Below are 17,486 nucleotides of genomic sequence, written 5' to 3'. Positions count from 1 at the left end.
ACGTCATATAGACTAGTGTAAAGGGAAAATTATATTGGGTGGTGGGGGTAAAAAAAATAATGTGAAACGGTAATTTTCTCTGTTAAACCACAATTGGTTAATGGAGATTTTGTACGAAAAAGGACATAGAAGAATACTTGACCTTGCGTTTTAGAGGTGTTAATTGTAAAGACCCATTGATACTTGTTTATAATTTATGGTTCGATCATTTCATTTTCAGGAAGATTCCTGGAATTATTTAGCGAAACAATTTCATCCCCCAGTTATTTTGATATAATCATGCTCTGATTTGCAGAAAAAAAGTAACCATTATACTACTGGAGAAAAAACAACAACATTATAGCGAGATAAAAAAAAAAAAACACATTTGGAAATTGACCATTTATACTTCAAGGCGATAATGTCTCCTCCAGTAAATCTGCAGTGTTTAGCCCAGTGTGTGAATATCGCCAAAATATTCTGCAAGCCCACTGGATCAGTAACCTGGAAATATTACTACTCCTGTTAATAATCAACTGGTGTACACTTCAGAATATTGTAGTAAAATGTAGTCAATGGCTCAGTGATAAATGCAGTCAGCATGAATATCAGCCTTAAGGATGATGATTTGGATGATGAAACATGGAAAATAAAGATATTTATGCCACAGTGTCAAATTTATTAAATTCTTCTGAACAAAGACACTATTTGCTGACCAAAACAATAGCCCGAATTGTCCGAATTTCTGGAATGGGACGGACGGTTTATTTATTCCATCTATAAATTTAATATTTTAATATTTGCTCCATCCGGGCTTTTACACCTTGGTTGATCATCCTCTAGACATGGACAATGGCCTCAAAAGGACATGGATAATCACCTCAAAAGGAAATAATCGCCACAAACTTCAAGATTGCTTAAGAGAATGGTAAATTCATTTGCCATCTATCCTTGTATTTTAAACAGTTCTCTTTGTAAATTCATATGCTACAAACATTTTTGTTAGTAGCAGTTCTTTTATGTAGCTCTGAGAACGCCAAGCATACATGGTGGCAAATTCTAGATGTACGTGTTAAGACTCGTAGAAGTTAAGACTCGTAAAAGTTAATACTCGTAAAATTTCGACTGGTAGAAGTTTAGAGTCGTAGAAATTAAGACTCGTAGAAACCAATATTTATTGATACGTTTCATATAGTTTTACGTCGAAACACGTTAGATGGAATAAACGACACATATATCAGCCACTGGATAACCTAGGATCAAGCTACTGGCAACAGTAGTATTTCGTAGCTATGCTATATTAGTTGCAAGGCATATGCAATTAGGCATTCCTAAACTTACACCTGTTTCTGATTGTTTACGTTTTTTAACGACATTTGGCAATAAGTAAACGGAACGAAATTTATTAATTCAAATTTTAATTGTAATATCCACTACGCCCAACCGTCCACAACCCCCTAAAAAATTGAAGCCATATTTGGCTTGGAGTATAGTTAAAGTTAATAGCATAATAAAGTAACAGGTTCCAATTATGTCTCACATGATGGCGTTAATATGTATAGAATTAAAGAATGCGAGTAACGGATATTACAGAGCCAGATTACAAACTTTTACCACAATAAAATCCTTTGTTTTGCAAATATGAAACCTAGCATTAGCTTTCGCAGTTACGTCACATCGTATTATAAAAAAGAATCCGTCACCATATTTGCTTTAAATATATACTACAACATTATCACGGTTACAAGTACCCTTTTCATTAATGTATAAAAGGTGTTGTCGAGAAACAAAACGTTAACTGATGATTTCTCCAGATAATAAAAAGCTGAAGAAAAAGCTTGTTGTATTATCTCAGTCGGTGTTTTGGGGGCCCCAAATCCCCCTCAAACAATTGTTTTTTTAATTAAGAACGGGGCCCCAGAAGTTTTGCAGATTGGAAAAGGGCAGAATTTCTTGCCAAGCCGCTGGGTGTGGACGGGAGTTTTAACAACGGTCAACGGTCTGCTGTTCTTGTCGTCGTTTATATTGTATTGTCTGTTGAAAATGATTTTCTCAAAATAAGCAGACTTGCAAGTTTTGTTACTTTTGTGAAGTTTTGCAGGATATGTTCGACTATTACTGCCCAAGACATTATTTTCTATTCTTCAGCATATCTCAACGCCTTGGAGAGATATGAAGAAGCGAAAAAAAAAAAATGTAAAAAATTGATATTGATGCTAACGATCAATTACTGGTCTTTTATAGATCAAAGATCTGGTCGAGAAATGGAACTTTTAGTTGCTCTGGTATGCTTTTAACAGATACTACCGCATGCTGTGACACGACAGTTCATGGAGTTTATTCTCTCACGATTTAGAGTGTAGAGGTGATTGAACCATCGTAATGTAGCGATGTGCGGGTACTCTTATCAAGGATATCTATGTTCGCGTTCTAATTAAACGATCTTCAACGGTAAGGCAGTTGAAACGCAAGACGAATCGTCATGCCGGAAGCTATTGACACATCTACAGTTCGTTCATAATGATAAAAACATTAGAGCCGTTTTTTTAAGTGACAGGATATTGTTTGGCTGATGTAGAGCAACACGGGCAGTCCATAACGACCCTGCGTATTGGTATGCTTAGCCGTGAAGTTGTCTGTTTTGTTTTTAAAAAGGCATAGCCGTATGTTGTCGACGAATACATTACTTTTCTCGGAAAATGAAGGCAGTATTGAATATTATTTAAGCATGTAACTACTGCGAAAAGCATTTATGCCATTTTGGAAATAAGACCAAAATCATGCATACATACAAAGCTCATAACTTAGCCTCAACTTATGTTATATTTTAGTGGTTTTTGTTGGGATTATTTTAGATGACGGCTTTCTTTCAATGTGGGCGTATTTTATTTTTAATATCGGTAGACGCAGCAAGAATGGTTTATATGCAGTGGTGGAAGTAGATTTTAACTCTTACCGGTACTGTACCGACCCACCCCCACCCCCACCTCGTCTGTCCGCAGGTGGTACGGCATAAGTCTACATCATCTTTTTTTAATGCAGCATCGATAGAGACCATGTTAATTGATACATTCTTTCCAATTACTGGGTATACGTTGATATATGATCTTAAAGATCTATGTTGTTTATATGAAAACGCAAGTTTCTCGTCTCTGCACGTTAACTTATACACATGAAAACAGAAGGCTGCATTTTTCTAAACAGTTTACTTTCGAGAGCAAAACGTCGCACTCACTGTGGGGTATATCTTTGATAAACATAGTTACATATTCGATTCTTTAAAAAAATACAAATTTAACTTGATATGGCGAGAGTTCTGATTACACGTTACGACAGAAAATGCAAGATATTTTGTTCTTCAAAAACTAAAATTGACATATTGGCCGAATTCTACGGTAGCGTCTTCAGTGAAAAATATAACATGTCTTACGTCAATAATAATAATAATAATAATAATATTAAACTATCTTTAACGAGGATAACACATTTGGTCATGGCTGACAATAAAAATAATAAAAAATATATAAAAAATACACAAAATAAAAATACAATGCCCATAACCAGGTATCGTCGCACACTCATTCATATATCTTGGACATGAATGACAATGTGTGACTATACTGTGAAACATACAAATATGAACAATATTCAATACACAGGTGCATATATTTCAGCTTAAGTCATATATATATATATATATATATATATATATATATATATATATATATATATATATATATATATATATATATATATATATATATATATATATATATATATATATATATATATATATATATATATATATATATATATATATATATATATATATATATATATAATAATAATAATAATAAGATCTGGACATATCATTTATGGATATGGTGATAAAGTGTTCTGTTCAGAGCTTCTAATATGTCGTTCCAGCTGGTCAAGAAAGCATTTATTTAATGACATTTCAAAAGATACAAAGGAAGTTGAATTACGTATCCTCATTGGTAAGGAATTCCATACAGTAAGTGCTGATACAGTAAATGAGCTTTGCAATGATTGGTTTTCGACCACGGAATCTGGAGATCGTTGTTAATCGTCGATCGGATGTCATGTCATGATTCCTTTCAAAAAGAGAATACGTTTTTGTATAAGTAGCCATTGCAGACTTGAGAACAAAAGATTCGAGGGAGTCATAACAGGAAGTTTCAGTATTATTCGGGGTGCCCTTTTCTGGAATGTATCAGTTCTGTACAGATTATAATTGGATGTGTTCCCCCATATGGTACAGACGTAATCTATCAGTGGTAGTATAATAATACCCGAAAAATAAGGTTAAAGAGATTGATGAGGTAGACATTTCGAAAGCAATTTTAACAGTTCTTCTTTTGACTACCATTGCACATAGGTGATCGATATGTGCATTCCAGCTGAGGTGTTGATCAATGTAGATACCAAGAAGTTTTTGATTTTTGACGATAGATACGTCTAAGCCATTTTGGGATAGACGTAAATCCTTGTTAGTAGATAGACGGTGCCTTGTTCCGATTGTCATACATTTAGTTTTAGAGATGTTAATATGTATTTTGTTTTGATGACACCAAACTGATATATTGTTGAGGTCAATTTGAAGTTTATTTTGAATGGAAAGATCTGTGTTAGAGTGCGTTGGTTAGAAGAATATGTCATTGATAAATAGTAGAAAAAGAAGAGGCCCTAATATTGATACTTGAGGAATACCACTTAAGATATGACTTGGTTCCGATGTATATTTACCCGTGCGAACAACCTGGTGTTTGTTAGTGAGATACGACGTGCACCAAGCAACTGAGTTTAGAGAAAACTTGTAAACTGAAAGTATTTTAATGAGCACCGAATGATCAACGAAATCGAATGTTTTTTTTAAAATCCATGAAGTTTGCGCCAGTAACCTCGCCTGATTCTACTACTAGTAGCCATTGGTATATAAGTTTTGTCAATGCGGTTTGACATGAATGATTTTTTTCGAAAACCTGATTCTGATCTATGTAGGAGTTGGTACTTGTCAAGATATCTGAAAATATGTTTGCTGACGTTTTTCAAATAATTGTTGAAAGTACGAATTGAACAGATATGGGTCGATAGTTGGATGGGTCATTCTTTTCATTTCCCTTAGAAATTGAAAATATTTTTGCTAATTTTAATGACTCCGGGAATTTATAGGAAGTGCTACTACAGCTATTTATTTCTTTCAACGACTCAGAGATTGATAAAGCCGACATTTTCAGAGTTTTGGGGTGAATTGCATCTGGACCAACTTATTTGTTTGTGTCGAGTTTATTGAGAATATCAAAAGTGTTATTTATTGTTAAGGGATTGTTGAAACTAACATAATCGGGTACCCTTTCATTCACAAATTTAGTAAGTTTGTCTAAATTAGGCTCTGTAGGATTAGACCAATCAAGCGTTTAGGAGATATTCGTATTTTTTTAAAAAAATGGTTCAGTTGGTTTGCATTAACGAGCTTATCAGTATAACTAGTGCCATCAACTAAAATTTCACATGGAGATATACGTGCAGATTTCGGTGAAGTTAGATTCCGAAAGTGATTCCAGATGGATCTTTTATCGGAGTTTGATCTGATGGCTTCTTTGATAAATGAGCGTTTGTGTTTTACAATGATTAATTTGACTTTGTTCCGCCACAGTTCACATTTACCATCTTATCGTTTCAATTTCAACTATTTGGTTTTGATATCGCTGGTCGATATGAGACTTTTTATAATTTTTAAAAGATTATAATAAAACATTTTGTTTGGCGCTAAATAGCCTAACAGTGCTGATGCGCCGTTAAAATACAATCAATCAGTCAATCAATCAATCCGCCACAAACGATATTTTGTAAAGTCTTTATATTTATGATAGCAGTTTCGTTTGCGTTGTGCCTCTGCGATTTCATTGGTATCCCATTCTGGTTGGTTTGGTCATTTAATTCTTTTGATGCGTATGTGGGCGTGTTTATTTAGGAAAGTAAGAAATCAGTGGTTCCAGAGAGACAAGTAATAATCGGGGTCTATGTTAGGGAAATTTATTGTGTTAATGTTTTTTGATAGTTCCGTGAGAAATTCATTTTCAGCAAAGCTTTTGAAACATCTGTATTGCATGTAGGTGTCTAAGTTGTTTTTCTTTGCGCTCTGTTTCTTACGAGTTGCACATATAGGATAGGGATCACTAATAGGGAAACATGGAATGCTTATCTCGTAGAAATTGGTAGGATGGGTAGTGTAGATGTGGTCGAACAGAGTAGAAGTACACGCTGTTACTCTTGTTGGAGCATATGTTACCTGTGTAAGGTCGAGTATCATATGTAGCCAGTTGGTGTTAGTTTCAGAGAGGAAGTCAATGTTAAAGTCTCCCATGATAATTACTTCATTGTTGGAAGATAAAGCAGCCTCTAACTCATGTTCACATTGGTCATTCCATGAGGAGAGGGAGTTTGGGGGGTCGGCATCCTGAGCAGATATAGACTGATTGACTATTGAGGAAACTTAACTCGATCCATGTTGATTCTATAACAGAATTTTCAAAATCTGTTCTTCACTTGTTTGTTAAGTTATTTAAAACGTACACTAATATCCCTCCTCCTATGCAATGTGGTCGATCTCGTCTTTCCAAAGAAAAGTTGCTGATAGAGATAGCACAGTCGGGTACATTACAATCTAGAAAAGTTTCACATAGTCCAATTACTCCAAGGTTGGATTCATTTTGTATTATGAGTCTTGGTTCATCGATCTTTAATAAGATGTGTCTTGCATTGATATTGATAAGTTGCAAACCTTTTTTTTTCAGACCAAAGGATGTACAGTTTACATTTTTCTCAGTTGTTGTAGGAATGAAGACAGATTTATTAGTTATTCCCGAGTCCGAGGGAGAGACCTCATAACTTTGTCATGTACAGTTAGAATTAGTACTTTGGACAGTCGAAACAAATATCTCCAAAAACATGATACTTATTATTGATTGAGGTATATGTATTATAATCATTGTACCTAGACGGACATACCTGATGGCTATAATTATAGTTACGTACGCCACGTCTGTCACGTGCGTACTGTTGTATGATCGAAGGGTCACTTTTCCAAGGCCTTGTACAACGTTCGAGTCTGCCTCGATAACCATGCCATGTACTCTGTGTATTATGTTGATGTTTCTGTTCCCACTCATTACTAGCTTGCATTGCAAGTCTGTGGCTTTTCTGTTGCCTATGTTGATATTGTGCAGTTGGGTAGTGCTTACTCACGTTGGTAGGTGTTGTTTTGAGTACTGGAGTAACACTATGTATATTTTTTTTCCAATAGGTTTCAGGTGGATCAGGTCAGAGTGGAAGAAAGTAGATGGTAGCTGACCTGACGCTAGCAAAATGCTGTCGTGGTTTGATACGTATGGTAGGTTGAAGGATCTGCAAATATGTATAAGCATGTCATCACACTGCGTCAAATCCACGTCACGTCTTGGAATAATGGGGGACATGTTCCCTGGTTGATGAGGGACATGTATTTGACTTCAAAATGGTTATTTCTAGATCTCTATCGGCGTCATATTTACCTACTTGTACAATTATCGTATGGTAATTATTTAGGTCAAGTTTGTTCAGTTCTCTTTTGAGACTGTCAGAGGTGGAACCAGGGTTTGACTTTACATGTTCATCACGTGAAAGTCCGCTGGTGTTGATACCTTTCAGGAGAGATGATCCTGTAATCAGTGTCTTTGCTGGTTTTGGAAGAGAACGACAAAGTCGATTTTGATCGGTTTGAGGATGTTCGTATTTTTCTTTAGCTTATGATGGTTTTATCAGTTCTTGGTTGACTCCTGTCGGCCTGACTAGTGTCCGTTTCATTACCTGACTTTGGGTATTTTGTATTAGTTTTAATCGATTCGATTACATTTTGTCTTTTGTTCAACAATTGAGCTGTGTTCTTATTTGTTTCAAGTTTGGCATCTAGTGTTTGCTGTTTGATTTCTTCAAGTTGTAGTGAGGTTGATTAATCGTACACAGCCATGCGCTTTGTGATGCTGGATATTTGGTCGTTTATGTTTGCAAATTTTGATTCCATACTGTTTGACAGAATTTGTATTCGTTTTAAAATGACCGTTGTACAGGCATGCATTTCATTTAACGAAGGTCTTTAGGTATTTTTCTACACAGAGTACAGAACCAGAATCCTACTGGGTCTGTTCTACTAATTGCAACACAAGTATCATGGTACCAAGACATGCAAATGTTACACCATGTCATATTTTAAAATTTTGTTTTTGACTTGCCTATTGCTTTACTCATTATCAGCCTAAGCTTCTCCGTTTTTATCGTCTGGGTTCGTCGAGAGACTGCTTGAGGTTTTATAAAACGCGCAACGTGCAACAACATATATATGGTGTAGAAGAGATTCTGAACTCTATCTTTGGTCATACACTTTTTCTCTACAAGTGAACTTATTTAATAACGGAATATGTTGCTTAACAGCTTTTCTGTTTTGTTGCGAACATTTCCTTCAGTCGCTATGTCCATTTTAGGGTGAGGAATAAGGAGTCCAAATAAACGACTCCCAAAGGGTGGATGCAAGCTAAATTGCGTCTTTATTCAGAGAGTTCTTCTCTTCGCTTACAGGTATTTTGATCAGATTATTCATTATAAATTCTAAATTTTGCTATTTATTCCTTTTAGAGTTTCAACTTTTTTTCTCATATGCTATGGCAGCATAATGATATAAGTGTCTAAATGTGTTGTAGTCATCGTTGTAATTTTTATATTATGAAATTATTTACATCGCATTTTTGTTTTTATTCTTAGTGGCAAATTGTTAATATAGGTATCATAGATTATTTGAATTTGTTATAGATTTATAGCTAGTAATAATGAAAATGAAGCATCGATATAACTTGATTCTTTATCAATTTTTCATTCTTACTTATATTTTTAATGTGTCGCTCTAAAGATTTTCGCTGCCATCTTGATGCTGTATGGTAATTATCATTAGAACTCCATAAACCTTGGTTGTTCGGTCCTCATAATGTTCTACTTCACCTTAAGTATTTTAGGGCTATATTTTGGTCAAAAAGTTATTTTATCCTTTTCGGACATGTGTATGATATTTAAAATACGGACATTTCAGTTTTATGTCAAATACAAACATTTCAGTGATATTTCAGATATGGACGTCTAAGTGATATTTCAAATAGGGACATTTCCGTAATATGTCAAATACGAACATTTCAGTGATATTTCATATATGGACGTCTAAGTGATATTTCAAATACGGACATTTCCGTAATATGTCAAATACGAACATTTCAGTGATATTTCAGATATGGACATTGCAGCGATATTTCAAATACAGCCATTTCAACAAAATATGTCCCTGATAAGCCTTGATTCATTTTTAACATAAAATAAAATAAAATAAGGTCATGTTTTAATAATAAAACTAAACTGTATATGCATTCTAGTAGTTCCTCGCTTCGCTTACAGATTAGTCTTAAACTAGGTCATATTTCGTACTTGTGAGATGTAACACCAGTTCCGAATCTTGTTGGAGTGACAACTCTAAAGTCATTTTGACAGAGAGGAGATCAAAATGCCCTCCCGAAAAAGAATGACAAGCACACAATCTTCATGACATACCAGATTCTTCACTGATAAAATGGCGGTTAACGCGAACTATTTCATAACACATTAATAAATTATAATAACATATCCATAGATTCTGCTTTCATGATTTTGCTAAAAGTTAAAGAAATATATTAATCCGCTGTAGACAATCCCTCAGATGGATGAGTGTATACTCGGATCGGAACAAACGTGAAAAAGGTTCTTGTTACAACGAAAAAGTCCAAAGAGATTGTTCGTTATAATGAGGTGTTTGTTATGACAAAGTGTTCTGCTTAAACAAGTTTCTTCTGAGTTCTAGAAATGGAGCTCATTGTTTACGAAAATTCTTAATCACAAAGTTGGTTATAGCTAAAAGAAAAATCTGGATAAAAGAAGAGCCAAAATATAGTGAAAATGTGGAAATGTCAGAAAGCTTGCCAGTAGCTTCCCGTGGGTAGGTGGTTCTTCCCAGGGTTTTCCTCAGTTCTTTCCCCATCAGTTATACTGACCGTCATGTAAAGCATATCTTGTCCTGAAAAATGGCATTAAGCCCATAACGACAACAACAACAACAAAGAAGTTCATGTCCGTTTATGATAATAAACGCTACTCTCTGAGTGGAGTCAGTTTTCGGTCAATGCAGGAATCATACCGTACTGGGATTTGATTTAAAGTCATGTCTCTAAATCTGTCAATATTGATTTCAATATAAATCTCAAAAGAATAGCTAGTGTGTGGTATAACTTGCTGGCCTATGAGGATGAAGGAATATCATGGAATGCGATCTCACCATTGCGTGTTAAAGTTATTGGGTGACTGTAAGAAAGTTCATATGAACTAGCATTAATTTGAATTGCATTATAGTTTTGTTGTTGTTGTTGTTATTGGGTTTAACGCCATTTTTCAGCACACGACAGGCTATGCATGGCGGCCAGTATGAATGGTGGAGGAAGAACCCAGGAAAACCCCGGGAAGAATCACCGACCCACGAGAAGCTACTGGCAAGCTTTCTCACATACCCACATTAGCCGAATCCTGGACTTGAACCCACGCAGACAGAGGTGAGATGGCAGTGATCCGTAACGGAGAGCGCTTGAGACCACTTGGCCACTCGGCCCCCACCCCCATTATAGTTTTGTAACATATTGAATGACAATTTATAATTAAAGATTAAAGTTTTTTTTAAAAAATCATCAATTATTGCATGATTACTATAAAATGAAAATTGCTTATTATCCTGTAGTGTTGCATATTACACCTAAGAAAGAATATTTTTTATGTCATTCTTGATAAGCACTATTGTACTTAATATCACATCATAAATATTGTATGGTGTAATTATTTATAAACAATACTATTCCTGATGTCCCCGAATCAATACTAGTTTATGTCGTTAATTATAAGCACCTATCTTACAGCGAATATTGTTTCATCAATAATTACATAACATTATTACACCTACAATCCTATAATGAATATTGTTTGATATGGTTAAAATAATAAACAGTGTTGCACGTTGTGTCACAGAATAAATACTGTTTGATGTCATCGAAATTATAAACAATATTACACTTAATGTTCAAGAATGAATACTGTTTGATGACATTAATTATAAACAATATTATATCTAATATTCCATAATGAATACTGTTCAATGCCATTAATTATAAGCAATATTATATCTACTATCCCATAACGTATGCTGTTTAATGCCATTAATTATAAGGAATATTATATCTTATATCCCATAATGAATACTGTTCAATGCCATTAATTATAAGCAATATTATATATACTATCCCATACTGTATGCTTTTTAATGTCATTAATTATAAGGAATATTATTATATGCTCTTTTTTTTCTCCGTTAACATTGCATTGTCAGAATCGTTCAATATTTTACTATACTGAACTCGCGTGCAGCTTCATATTGCACTCATAAAGGAACTACTTTCTACTGTAAACAAAGAATGGATGCAGACGCTAGCACTTTTTATTTATAAACAAATCATGTACACTCGCGTAGTAGGCGCTTACATTTTGCTTGATTAAATTTGTTTCTGAATGAAGTAAAGCAGACGTTTTGTGGACTGTCACATACCAGCTGCTTTGGCACATTCCGCGTTAACTTTTTGATACAGTGATGATTTAGGCTAACTATATAGTTGATGGGGGGGGGGGGTACGAGGCTTGGGCCTGACGTCCCGCTTGCCAAAGGAAAGTGAAGCGTCTCTCATAGCCTCTCCTTCCCAGGTGTAGTGATCGCCGCAGGACCACTGTCTCGCTCTGCGGGGCAGGAGATTACTTGCATATGGCCTCTCCTACACTATTGTGTCGACAGCAGCACCTTCACGCGGTGCACCCTGTTTTAACAGAGCCTGCTGTGTGGCGCGACCGAGTACCCGGCGGTATAACTGGGTGGGCAGACTGGGTTCATTAGCCTTGGCAGGCAACCAGTCTAAGAGAAGGGAAACTCTGACCCCAAACCCGGGCAGATGAAGCTCGTTAGCCTTGTCAGGCAGTTCATCTAGGAGAAGGAAACTCTGATTCAAAACCAACCAAGTCCCATCCATTGGATTATGGCTCCACTGCCTTGTGGATATCTTCGGGAGAAGGAAAGGCTACGGGAGTAAACCCAGACAGAAAATCAGGAGTGGAGCCCCTAAGGCGGCTGGGGGTCGACTACGACCTCCTTCCGGCAGCTCCTGCATCCAAACTGGTGCCAAATGTCATGCTCAGCATTCCTTTGGACCCCACCAGCAAGGACGAAAGGGGGATCCTGACGTCTGGGCAGCCCAGAATCTCCATACTCCACGCCCAGGCTTGCGCCCTGGAGAGGACACTCCAGTCTGAGTGAGGAAACAACACGGAAGCTGACAGATTACGGGTTATAAGTCCCACCCGATTGGCGTAGGGAAGGGGCACCACGGGTCAGCTTTGACGGTGGGAGGGATCATCGTGTCCCACTGGCCAACTATCACCCGCCTAAAGCCGGACAGCCCCCGGTCAATAAGGTGTTGACCCGCCATCGTCTGCCTGCTCCAGTGGGTGTCTGGAGCTCAGTGTGTTGTTCAGCATGACAAGCAGACGGTAATTCCACATCAGACAAAAGAAACAAGAAACCAATAAAGAAGACTCCAGCTCTTCGATTTGCAAGCTGTAATGTGCGCACCATGTGTACAGGCATCTCCGACGACCTCAGAGAAGTGGACGACACCAGAAAGACGGCCATCATCGATAGAGAACTCACCAGACTAAATATCAGCATAGCTGCCCTCCAGGAAACCAGGTTCGCCTCTAGTGGCTCCCTCAGAGAGGAAAACTACACCTTCTTCTGGAAGGGTCGAGAACCTGAGGAGCCCCGTCCGCACGGAGTGGGCTTTGCCATCAAAAACAATCTCCTGGCCTCGGTTGAACCTCCCACAGGGGGCACTGAGAGTCTCTTGTCCATCCGCCTCACCACTGCTTCAAATCCTGTCAACATCATCAGTGTCTACGCCCCAACCCTCACGTCATCAGAAGACGTGAAGGATCAGTTCTATGGGCAGCTGAACGAACAGATCAAAGGATGCCCCAAAAATGAACCACTATTCCTCCTCGGCGACTTTAATGCCAGAGTAGGTGCGGACCACGAGTCATGGCCTACCTGCCTCGGATATCATGGCACTGGAAGACCAACGAAAACAGCCAGAGACTGCTGAAGCTATGCACCTACCATGGCCTGTGCATCACAAACACCTTCTTCAAGTGTAAGCCACAACACAAAGTGTCATGGTAACACCCCAGATCTCATCACTGGCACCAACTCGACTTGGTCATCACCAGGCGCTCTGCCCTTAACAGCGTCCTCTCCACCAGAACCTACCACAGCGCAGACTGTGACTCCGACCATGCCCTTGTGAGCAGCAGAGTGCGACTACAGCCACACACGCTACACCGCTCAAAACCAAAAGGACGTCCTCGCATAAACACTGCGCAGATGTCAGCCCCTGCCAAGGTGGAGGAGTATGTGTCTGCCCTGAACAAGGCTCTCCAGGACCTGCCTGAGTACGACGCTACAGCCAAGTGGAACGCCATGAAGGGTGCCATCTACAGTACAGATATGTCAACGTTTGGCAATAAGGAACGACCCAGCCAGGACTGGTTCAATGCACACCTATCAAGGATGGAACCACAAATCGAGGAGAAACGAAAAGCCTTCATAGCTTACAAAAAATGCCCTAATGAACGGACGCTTGCTGATCTCAGAAGTGCCCGAAGTAACACCCAGCGCATTGCTAGACAGTGTGCGAACGAGTACTGGCAACAACTGTGTGAAGGGATCCAGCGCAGTGCCGAGTCCGGACACATCCAAGGTATGTACTGTGGCATCAAGAAGGCTCTAGGCCCTACAGTGAAAGGGGTCGCTCCCCCGAAATCCCTGACGGGAGAGAAGATCACAGGCCGTGGGCAACAGATGGCCAGATGGGTGGAGCACTACTCAGAACTATACTCCCGAGAAACGTCAGTCACTGATGCAGCCCTCAGCAGCATAAAGAATCTGCCCACCATGAAAGAGCTCGACAAAGTGCCAACCTTAGAGGAGCTCAGCAAAGCAATCGACTGCCTTCCAAACGACAAAGCACCAGGTAGTGACAGCATCCCGCCCGAAGCTATCAAACGTGGAAAACCAGCATTGATTAAACCACTGCACGAGCTACTTTGTCGCTGCTGGGAGGAAGGAGTAGTCCCCCAAGACATGCGTGATGCCACAATTGTGACCCTTTACAAAAACAAGGGCGACCGCAGTGACTGTAATAATTACAGAGTATTGTTGGTAAAGTGTACGCCCGCATCATACTCAACAGGCTGCAGTTGCTGGCAGACCGTGTGTACCCGGAATCCCAGTGCGGCTTCAGAGCAGGCAGGTCGACGACAGACATGATCTTCTCCCTACGACAAATCCAAGAGAAGAGCAGAGAGCAAGGTCAACCACTCTACATGATGTTCATCGACCTCACCAAGGCCTTTGACTTGGTCAGCAGGAAAGGCCTTTTTGAACTTCTGAGTAAGATCGGTTGCCCCCCAAAACTCCTTAGCATGATAATCTCTTTCCGTGCAGATATGAAGGGAACAGTCCTGTATGATGGATCCTCCTCATCCTCCTTCCCAATTAACAATGGTGTGAAGCAGGGCTGCGTGCTGGCACCAACACTTTTTGGGATCTTCTTCTCCCTGTTACTGTCCTACGCCTTCGACACGTCCACGGATGGCATATATCTACACACCAGGTCCGACGGGTGGCTGTTCAACTTGGCACGACTGCGCTCAAAGACCAAAGTGAGAGTTGTGCTCATCAGGGAGATGCTTTTTGCAGATGACGCAGCTCTTGTGGCCCACACCGAGGAAGCCCTCCAGAGACTGGGAGACCGTTTTGCTGTTGCCTGCACGCAGTTTGGTCTCACCATCAGCTTGGAAAAAACAATGTCAGCGTGCAAGATACCACCATTACCCCTTCAATCAAAATCAACGGTGTCACCCTGGAAGCAGTCAACAACTTTACCTACCTAGGGTCAACCATCATCAACACTCTCTCGATTGATATGGAGCTGGACAGAAGGCTTGGAAAGACAAACACCATCATGGCTCGATTAACAAAGAGGGTGTGGGAAAACAACGCGCTGACAGAGCACACCAAGGTCCGAGTCTACCAGGCCTGCGTTCTCAGCACCCTTCTATATGGAAGTGAGACCTGGAGTACCTACATGAGGCAAGAACGCCGGCTCAACTCCTTCCATATACGGTGCCTAAAACGCATCCTGAAAATCAGCTGGCAAGACCGTGTTCCACACAGCGAGATCCTGCAGCATGCAAGTACCCTCAGCATGTACTCCCTGCTAATTAAACGCCGCCTTCGATGGCTGGGTCACGTCCGACGCATGGAGGATGGAAGGCTGCCAAAGGACATCTTATATGGACAGCTGGCCACTGGCATGAGAAGAGACGGACGCCCCTCACTCCGTTTCAAAGATGTGTGCAAGAGGGACATGAAGGCATGCAACATTTCACCCGATGGCTGGGAAGAGCTGGCCTAGGACCGAGGCACCTGGAGACTGATGGTAAACAATGGCATATCAGTCGCTGATGCGAGGAGAGGCCAGTTGGCGGCAGAGAAACGTAAGAGAAAGAAGAACGCAGCAGCAACCACAGTAACGCAGACTTCCCAGTATGTCTGCACCAACTGCAATAGGGACTGTCACTCACGTATAGGCCTGCACAGCCACAGCAGACGATGCCAACAGAGACAGACAACACCCCAAGGGCGCTATTCGCATGGTCTTTCGAGACTGAGTCGCCAATGAATGAATGAATGAATGAATGAATGAATGAATATACTTGACGCCAGAAAGGGCCCTTACAAATAATATGCAAGTGACTAGGCATAAACTGTCTTCTTTAGCTGGTAATAAGAATGATAAAAAATATACTTAGTTTTACATCGTGAATTGGGGGCCCCGAGTGGCCGAGTGGTCTAAAGCGCTCACCGTTCCGGATCAGTGCCATCTCACCTCTATCTGCGTGAGTTCGAGTCCAAGGCTCGGCTAGCGTGGGTACGTGGGAAAGCCTGCCAGTAGCTTCTCGTGGGTCGGTGGTTCTTCCCTTGGGTTTTCCAGGTTTCTTCCTCCACCAGTTATACTGGCCGCTATGTATAGCCTATCTTGTGCTGAAAAATGGCGTTAAACCCTAGAACAACAACAACAACAACATCCTGAATTTCCTCAAAATGTACTTTCTTATATCCTCCTTAGTGCACTCAAAATGAAATAAGCATTAAATTCCATAGCGTCTTTTGATAATTGCAATTGAAAGACTTCATATTTTCCCCCACATTAAGATTTCAATGACAGAAACAGAAACACATTTGCAGATGTCAACACGCTTCTCCCTCGCTTCTTCAATCCGATGTATTTCATGCGGACTTGTCACATATAAATCCAGGTTATAATCACGAAATTTCGTATAATCGACAAAAATACAAAAATCTATTCATTCCAGATCAAATGGAAAAGTTGTTGCAGTGCGCATTCATTCACAATATGACTCCAAATTTCAATTTTAACTAGACACGCCATTTTCTTTCGAAAGTTATGTGTAGCGCGCGACTAAGTTCAAATTTATCTGGTAGGAGTTATGTGAGCAGTAATAGTGTTGTTGTTGTGTAATGATGAATCTGCGCTTGTGTATTTAGTTTGGAAGACAGCATACATTCAGTTACTTTGTTTCTTGTAGTGTATTTTGTTAATATAATTAAGCATTAGGTAGAATAAGAAAATGAGCATATAATAAAAAGGTTAATGTGTTTGTATGGGAAAATATGAACTCGTTTTTTCGGATGGATATACTGCACTCCCAAGGTCGTGCAGTATTCCATCCGGAAAACTCGTTCATATTTTCCCATACAAATGCAGTAACCTATAATTATATCTACTATCCCATATTAAATGCTCTTTTATGCCATCAATTATAAGCAATATTATATCTACTATCACATAATGAATACTGTTTAATGCCATTAAATATTAGCAATTTTATATATACTACCCCATAATGAATGCTCTTTGATGCCATTATTTATAAGCGATATTATATATAATATCCCATAATGAATACTGTTTGATGATATTATATACGAATAATGATATACCTAATGTCCCAGAATGAATACATTTTGCTGCCATTAAAATTTTAAACATTGTTAAATGGTTCATGCAATTATTTCATTTCTGATAATGATCAGACATTCAGCACAGGTTCATACGGACCATCATCAGATCTTAGGATCAGGAAGAAACGCGGTTTCAATCAATGAGGCATCCAAATACATCAATTTATTTCATTATCGTGGCTAACAC

This window comes from Sinohyriopsis cumingii, chromosome 1, assembly GCF_028554795.1.
Source record: "Sinohyriopsis cumingii isolate HCF-2022 chromosome 1, ASM2855479v2, whole genome shotgun sequence".
NCBI lineage: Eukaryota > Metazoa > Mollusca > Bivalvia > Unionida > Unionidae > Sinohyriopsis > Sinohyriopsis cumingii.
This window is presented reverse-complemented; position numbering follows the sequence as displayed.